Consider the following 8,976-nt stretch of genomic DNA (forward strand, 5'->3'; position numbering starts at 1 on the left):
TACTGCTCTTTGATTTTCTTTCTTTCTTTTTTTTTGTTTTTTTTGTTTGTTTGTTTTTCTTCTTTTTAAGATTTTAAAGAGTGCATAAGTGGGAGGGGCAGAGGAAGAGTGAGAAAGAATATCAAGCAGACTCCACACTGAACATGGAGCCTAACATGGGGCTCAATCTCACCACCCTGAGGTCACAACCTGAACAGAAACCAAGAGGCAGCTGGTCAACCAACTTCGCCAAACAGGCGCCCCTGATTTTCTTTGAAACTCCAACCTCGTGGCCTTTTTGGTCATAGGCATGATTGTTGCTGCAGTGTGCTACTTAAAATGAATGATTCCAAATAAGCTAGGAATCCCATCTCCAAGACCCAGCCTTTCCTACTTCAGTAGGCATCTTTTTTTTTTTTTTTAAGATTTTATTTATTTATTTGACACAGAGAGAGAGATCACAAGTAGGCAGAGAGAGAGAGGAAGGGAAGCAGGCTCCCTGCTGAGCAGAGAGCCCAATGTGGGGCTTGATCATGACCTGAGCCGAAGGCAGCAGCTTAATCCACTGAGCCACCCAGGCGCCCCATCAGTAGGCATCTTTGATAAATCAATCTTATGGACAATTCCTTATGGCTAACCCTTTTACCTTTAGCAAGAGTACTTACAACTCCTACAACATTTTACTATTGCAAACTAAAATATTCTTAACGCATAAAAATAAGGATTTTGGCTTTTTTGATAAATATTCTTAATATTTATTCTTACTCAAAGTGGAAGCTCAACTTTACCCCTGAAATGTAGCTCTGCTGGGCTACAGTTTGCCCTCCTGGGAATTTTGCATAGCCTGCACCTTGTCCCCAACCCAAGCACAGGCCACCATGTTCTTGACCTCTAAGACAGGCCAGTACTGAGAAGTGGCAGGTCAATGGCTTGAAAAACAAAGGGAGATCATTTTGCTTCCCATACTGTTTTACATTCCAGTAAATATGCTTCGAATACAGATTCCAGTTCAGATACTTCTGCCTCCCTGTTGTCAGAGATTTCGAATGGGCTACGGGAGTCAGAAGGGAATAGAGGACAACATTTCCTTGACTTCTTTAGCCTAACTGCAAAACAGCTCTTCTCTAGGAATGGGTTTTTTTCCCATTCTCAAAATCACCTCCCAAAGAATTCTGCCTGGACATGCTCTTTGGGACCTTTGGGATTAGTGAAAAGTAGAACGATTGGGAACACAAAGTTCCTTTTGCTCCTTGGACCCCTGCCCCTGCCCTTGCCTAAGTGCAGACAAAATACAGAAACCATAGAGACTGCTTAAAGCTCAATTTCAAACGTCCTCTGTAAGTCCCTAGTGAAAGGGTTGGTGGGAGAGGGGTTAGGGGTTAGTATGCTGCTTGGATTAGCTTAGCAGCAGGCACGTGGAGGCTGGGTCAGTGTCCTGGCTTGAAAGGCAAGAGATTGCGATGCTACCCCTGTGACAGGTTCTGTCCTTGGGGCAGAGAAGGGCTCCTGGGAGGGCATGCTGAAGGCCATAGGGATCCATGAGCACGGGGAGCTAGTACTCTCTGCTTCCCCTCCTACTTCTGGCACTTTCTTGGCATCTTGGATTTGTTTCATAATCTCCTCCTCTCTTACCACTTGCTCAGTGGCTGCTGTGACACGGAATGACCCTTCTCTTGTACCTGGCATCAAAAGTAGCAGTCACTCCATATTCTTTCTCCCACTTCTGCTTCAGTCCTAAACAGGCTGCAAAGGCAGAGCCGACTGCCGGGCTCAGCCCTCTGTCCAGTCCTTGACAGCCAGGAAGCGAGGACAGAGCCAGCGCCCAGCAGTACTGTCTCGACTCATGTCAGCAAAGGCTCTCTCAGAGATCCCATCTGGGACACAGGAGAAACTGTTTCTATCATCTGCTCAACTGTGAGGTCTGTAGTTTCTTCATTCAAAACTCTGGGTCCTCCTGCTCATACCCGCGTGACCGCCTTCCCTGCTCTCTTTCCAGTTGTTCTGAAGAAGCCTTGGAAGAACCGCCTTTCTGCTCTCAGTCTTGCCACAGTATCTTCACCCATGTGCCTTCCTCTTGACTCATCAACTTCTGCAGGCCACGGTCCTTCACTGGGAAGGGACATTTTCCAGTACGAACCCCTTCTGCGTCTGTCTGCCCCTGACATGGATGACTGGCATCTGGAACTGAAACGTCTTTCTTTCTCCTAAAACTTTGCCATAGTTTGTTCATTTTCATTTCTCCAAGCTGGCTCTGAGTCTTGGCTGTGCCCTTTATAGGCCGTGTGACTCTGGACAAGTTTCATAATGTCCCCAAGCCTCGGGTTCCTCTTCAGTCCTCAGTGAGGTGTCTGAGGATGGCTGGTATGCCATATTCCGATCTAGGGATGTGAAGCAGGATCTTGGGTCACGACAGCAGCTGTGCTGACCCTCCTCTCTGGGAAGCTGCTGAAGCCCCAAGTCTGACCCCTGCAACCAACTCCAGAGCCAATGCCACTCGTTGGCGCCCAATCATCACCAGGTGCTACCACCTCCCCCATGACAACTGGTCCCTGGTTCATGCCTCTTGATCTGGCCCTGATTTGGACCCATGTCATCTCCATACAAGAGTTTTGTTTTGTTTTTTAAAGATTTTATTTATTTGACAGACAGAGATCACGGGCAGGCAGAGAGGCAGGCAGAGAGAGAGGAGGAAGCAGGCTCCCAGCTGAGCAGAGCGCCCGATGCGGGGCTCGATCCCAGGACCCTGAGATCATGACCTGAGCCGAAGGCAGAGGCTTAACCCAGTGAGCCACCCAGGCGCCCCACGTTTTGTTTTTTGTTTTTTGTGTTTTTTTTTAATAACAGCTACATTACAAGTATAATTTACACACCATAAACCTTATCTATTTAAAGTGTACAATGTGGTGGTTTTTAGTATTTTCAGAGTAGTCCAATCATCACCGCAATTTTAGGACGTTTTCATCACCCAAACACGGAACCCTGTGCCCATCAGCAGGTACTGCCCTCCTCCCTCTCCCTCAGTCTTAGGCAACCACTAGTCCGGGTTCTGTCCCTGTAGACTGGCTTTCTCCCACATTTCATATGAACGGACTCACACAGCGTGTGTTCCTTTGTGACTGGCGTCTGAGCGTAGCGGTTCCTGCATGTTGTGCTGTAGCGGACGTCAGTCCTTGATTTCTCTGTAATGCCCAGTAGGAGTCCACGGGACAGTTCGTGTTTTTTTGTGGAGGTAAACTGGTGTACGACATGACGTAATCAGGTGTACAGCACTGTAATTCGATATTTGTGGACACTACAACGCGATCACCACTGTGAGTCTAGTCTACCCATCACCATACAGCTGAGCCCCTCCACCCATTCAGCCCGGCCCCCAACCCTCTTCCTTTTTGAAAACCACCGCTCTGTTCTCTGTATCTATGAGTTTGTTTCCCCTTTGTTGGTTCCTTTGTTTCACCTATAAGTGAAATCATACAGAATTTGTCCTTCTCCATCTGAGCATTTTACTTAACGTCGCTGCAATGGTAGATTACCTCTCTTTTTATTAAGGCCGAATTGTATTCTACTGTATTGATACACTACAACTTTCTTCTTTTAATTAATTTACTTGAGAGAGAAAGAGACAGAGAGGGGAAAAGCACACGCAGAGGGAGGGGTAGAGGTAGAGGGAGAAGCAGGCTCCCTGCTAAGTAGGGATCTTAACATGGGGCTCCATCCCAGGACCCTGAGATCATGACCCAAGCTGAAGGGAGACACTCAGCCGACTGAGCCACCCACCCCGGCATCCCAGACACCACATCCTCTCTGTCCATCCACTCGCGGATGGATGCTTGGGACTGCCTCGCTAGCCTGGCTACTGCAAACAAAGCTGCCATGAACATAGGGTGCATATATCTTTTCCAAGTAGTGCTTTCATATTCTTCAGATAACTCATCTTTCATTTGCCCATTCACCAGCTGATGGATATTTAAGGCTTTTTTCCCTCTGCTTTTTGGCCACAAAGAATGATATTGCTGTGAATATTTATATAAAAGTTTTTGTGGAGACATATGTTTCCAGTTCTCTTCAGGGAGAAATGAATTGACAGCAGTGAAATTACTGGGGCAAATGTTAACTCTATCTTTAACTATTTGAGAAACTGCCAGACCGTTTTCCAAAGTGATGGCACCATTTTACATTCCTACCAGTGGCGTACGGGGACTCCAATTTCTCCACACCCTTGTTATTATCCCTCTTTTTGATTCTAGCTATCCTGGGATATGCGAAGTGGTATTTCATGGTGGTTTTGATTTGCCTTTCCCTAAAGATTGAGGATGTAAGTATCCTTTCATGTGCTGTTGGCCATTTTTCTATTTTCTTTGGAGAAATTTCTTCTTTTTTTATTTTTTTAAAAATTTTATTTATTTATTTATTTGACAGACAGAGATTACAAGTGGACAGAGAGGCAGGCAGAGAGAGGAAGGGAAGCAGACTCCCCACTGAGCAGAGAGCCTGATGTGGGGCTCGATCCCAGGACCCTGGGATCATGATCTGAGCCGAAGGCAGAGGCTTTAACACACTGAGCCACCCAGGCGCCCCTTAAATTTATTTTTTAATTTAAATTCAATGAATTAACATATAATATATTATTGGTTTCAGAGGTAGAGGTCAGTGATCCGTCTTACATAACACCCAGTACTCATTCCATCACATGCCCTCCCTAATGTCCATACCCAGTTACCCCCTCCCCACACCCTATTCCCCTCCAGCAACCCTCAGTTTGTTTCCTATAATTGACAATCTCTTATGGTTTGTCTCCCTCTCTGGTTTCATCTTGTTTTATTTTTTCCTCTCTTCCCCTATGATCCTCTTTTGTTTCTCAAATTCCACATATCAATGTGATCATATGATAATTATCTTTCTCCGACTTATTTTACTTAGCATAATACCCTCCACGTTCCATCCACCTCATTGTAAATGGCAAGATTTAATTTTTTGATGGCTGAGTAATATTCCATTATTTATATACACCACATCTTTATCTATTCATGTGTCGATGGACATCTGGGCTCTTTCCATAATTTGGCTATTGTTGATAATGCTGCTATGAACATTGGGTAAATTCCTAGCAGTGCAATTGTTGGGTCATACAGTAGCTCTATATTTTTAACTTTTTGAGGAATCTCCACACTATTTTCCAGAGAGGCTGCACCAGCTTGCGTTCCCACCAACAGTGTAGGAGGTTCCCCTTTCTCCACATCCTCGCCAACATCTGTCCTTTCCTCTATTCAGAGATTTTTGCCCATTTTTTTTTAAGTTGGGTTGTCTTTTTATTATTGAGGTACAAGAGTTCATCACTGTACATATAAGCCCCTTATCAGATATATGATTTCAAGTACCTGCTCCCATTCTGTGGGCTGTGTTTCACTTTCTCGGTGCTGTTCTTTGGAGCACAAAAGTTTTAAAGTTTGACGAAGTCCAATTTGTCTACTTACTTATTCTTTTGTCGTTGCTTATGCCTGTGGTGTCTCATCTAAGAAACCACTGAAAGGTTTTTGTGCTGCTGAAATCATGAATCATGAAAACACAGGATGGAGCAGACATCAACGTAAAAATTGAGGTTTTCCATATCAGCTACTATGAGACACAACTGGAGGTTCTCGGTCACAGCTGAATGACTCCTATGACACTGTGCTGGGGGTCTGTGTCAGGTCTCAGTGAGATGAGCCATGTCATATCAGCAATGTGTCCCAGAGGAAGAAAACACTTCTAGCTCAATCTTCTCTATGATTTAGAAGGGCTGTAAAATGCAAAGGATAATCAAAGGAAATAAATTTTTAAAAAGCCATGACTGTAATGTTCTGATGAAATTCAGATAAAAGTCAAGGAGAACTCAGTTAAAATTTAGCTTTGTTAATGATGGAAAAACCACTCAATCATGTTAGAAATGGCTTCTTTGAGTCAGGCTGCTTCAAAGAGTGGGATTTGTGGGATGATGACGGTGGCAACTTGATTAAAAATATCTTCTTCATTTTCCCCATGGAGGGTTTGCATTGAACCATTAGATACACTGTGTAACATTTTTTTAGTTGAAAAGTAGGTACCACCGCAGGTTACATTTTGAATAAGACCACAGTTTATGAAGATTATGTGCTAGCTTCCTCCCTGCATCCAGAGTGCCCCAAGGCTAACCTCCTGACCTCTAGGCAAGGGCTCACCTCCTGGGTTCATTCCAAGTCAGGAAGTGATTACTCAAGCGTACGCTTATGTAACCTACATATAGGACAATAAGAAAGCCAATGAAAAATTTAACAGCTGTTCTTCACTCTTCTAAAAAGAACCAGAGGATTTTCCCTTAAAATACACCTTGTCTGCACGCACCTTCCTTTGTCTTAGAAAACGATCTGGTTTTCTCAACATCTCCTCTTGTATTTACAACCAACAAGCATGCTAGACTTTTCAGGACTTCTCGGATATTATGTCCCTTCATTAGTGCTATTAAGTTTATGAGACATGGTCTTGACTTTTGGCCGTATTTATGATACAAAGATTAATATGCACGATACAGGACAAGTCGATGCTTAAACGAGGCAGGCCTGGAAAACGCTCTCTGATACCCCACTGTGTGTCCTAGAAGCAGCAGCACCAGCGACCTGGTCTCCCAATTTCAACCCTATGGGTTTATCACTTAAGACAACTATGATAATAAGGACTAACAAAACCGCACAGTCCAACAGGGCTTAGTCGCAGAGCACCCTCTAGCACATACAGCCTTCCCATTCACAACAGTCACAAGGTTGCTAAACAAAAATGATATAAAAAGGAAAAAGAAACTATGTTTTGAGGCCTTTGCTGGGGCAGGGGTGGGGGAGCAGGAAGTCTTTTAATTTCTCCTCTAGTCTGAGCCTAATTTCCCCGCAGGCTGAGCTGTGGAGCTCAGTACCGGTTTGCAGGCTGGGAGTGCACTGTTTGTTTCCTGAAGGACAGAGCAAGACAGAGGCTTGGAAAACGAGAGTAGGCCAGGGTACCAGCATTGTTGCCAAATTGGGGCCATGGTTGAGAATCCAAGGAACATGCATGTAAGTACTCACACCACACCACAGATTTTATCTTTTACCCACTCCCTTTCTCTCTCTCTAGCTTTTGTTTTTTATTTTCTACTTCTTGTGCTTTATGCCTACCAGTATTACCCGAAGATACTACTTAGCTCACTTGTTTATATGTTGGCTTAAAAAATGTGCAAACTGATCTCCAAACAAATCTGCTAATACCACTTGAGAAGAAATTTATTTAGTTTTCCTTTAACCCTGATTCCTACTGACGTTTGCCCCTTGGCTATCATTCCATATGTCACTCCTACAATTCCAGGTGTTATTATGAACTATTCCGTTTGGAGCATTTATAAAGTTATAGCAGTACTGGAAAAATGTGGCTTCTGACACTTCTGTATTATCACCTTAGAAATAAAACGGTAAAATACTATGAAGAGTTTGCTCCATTTATCCCACTCTATTCTTTTTTTTTTTTAATTACGTTTTTTTTTATAAACCAAGCCTTTTTTTTTTTTTAAAGATTTTATTTATTTATTTGACAGAGAGAGATCACAAGCAGGCAGAGAGGCAGGCAGAGAGGAGGAAGCAGGCTCCCTGCTGAGCAGAGAGCCCGATGCGGGACTCGATCCCAGGACCCCGAGATCATGACCCGAGCCGAAGGCAGCGGCTTAACCCACTGAGCCACCCAGGCGTCCCTATCCTACTCTATTCTTACATACAAAGAACTTAAGGCAAATCTGAGCAGCTACCATATCAAGAAATATGTAGTTTTAGGAGTTTGGTTTTTTTTTTTTTAAGAGTTTACTTATTTACCTGGCAGAGAGAGAGAGAGATCACAAGCAGGCAGAGAGGCAGGCAGAGAGAGGGGGGAAGCAAGCCCCCTGCTGAGCAGAGAGCCCGATGCGGGGCTCCATCCCGGGACCCCTGGGATCATGTATGACCTGAGCCAAAGGCAGAGGCATAACCCACTGAGCCACCCAGGTGCCCCTAGGAGTTCTTTTTCCTTCCTTCTCAGAATACATTTCACTTTCTATTCCATAAAGATCAGGTGTCGAGAAGGAAATGGAAAAGATATATACATGTGTAATAGCTTCTTCCACAGGTAAGGGAACCTTATCTGTATTCACACAACAGACCCTAATTACGGAAGTCCACAAATTCTTTGTCCAGTAATAGAATAATAAATAATGCATGTGTGTGTGGGTGTAAAATTCCACATGCAAATATATACTATGTATAAGCATGGAAGACTAGTACCCTTTTTCATTTGAACAGTGCAATAATGATCTATTTCTGCATAACAAATCACCCCCAGACTTCGTGGTTTAAAACTACAAACATTTATGATTTCAGGAATTCATAATTTCAGGAATTCAGGAGTACCTTCATTGGGTGATCTGGGCTCAGGGTCACACTTGAGGTTGTTGTCAAGACGCTGGTCAAAGCTGCGATCATCTAAGGGCTTGACTCATGAACTGTTGGCAGGAGGCTCAGGTTCTCGCCATGTGGGGTTTTCCACAGGACTTCTTGAGTGCCCTCAGGACATGGGAGTGCCTTGTCCCAGAGTGAGTCATCTCAGAGAGAGAGAGATGGAAGCCACACTATCTTTTATGACCCAAACTTGGAAGTCACCCTCCATGACTCCCACATGGCTCCATAAGTCAGCTTTATTGGGTGGGAAGGAAGTACACACGAATACCCTTGTGTTCAGAGTTGGGGATCACTGGTGCCATCTTGGAGGCTGGCTACTATCAATACCTTTTGTGTTGTGTACGAAACAGATGAGGGAACTTACCAAAGACCTCCAGTTCTACCATAGTTAGGATAGACTAGGCCAAAGGTCAACACACTTTTTCTTAAATAGCAGTAGTAACTACATGCAGCTGGCAGGCTGTATGGTCTCATAATTAGACAATTCAGGAGCAGTGAGAAAGCACCCAGAGGCAAGACATAAGCAAATACGCATATC

The 8,976-nt window shown here is 44.2% G+C and overlaps 1 pseudogene; it reads right to left on the bottom strand.

Annotated features, from left to right (window-relative positions):
- Positions 1-1,380: 1,380 nt before the first annotated feature.
- LOC132018538 (protein numb homolog) lies at positions 1,381-2,209 on the bottom strand (annotated as a pseudogene).
- Between the last annotated feature and the right edge of the window lie 6,767 nt (positions 2,210-8,976).

Source organism: Mustela nigripes, chromosome 5 (genome assembly GCF_022355385.1).
Source record: "Mustela nigripes isolate SB6536 chromosome 5, MUSNIG.SB6536, whole genome shotgun sequence".
Lineage (NCBI taxonomy): Eukaryota > Metazoa > Chordata > Mammalia > Carnivora > Mustelidae > Mustela > Mustela nigripes.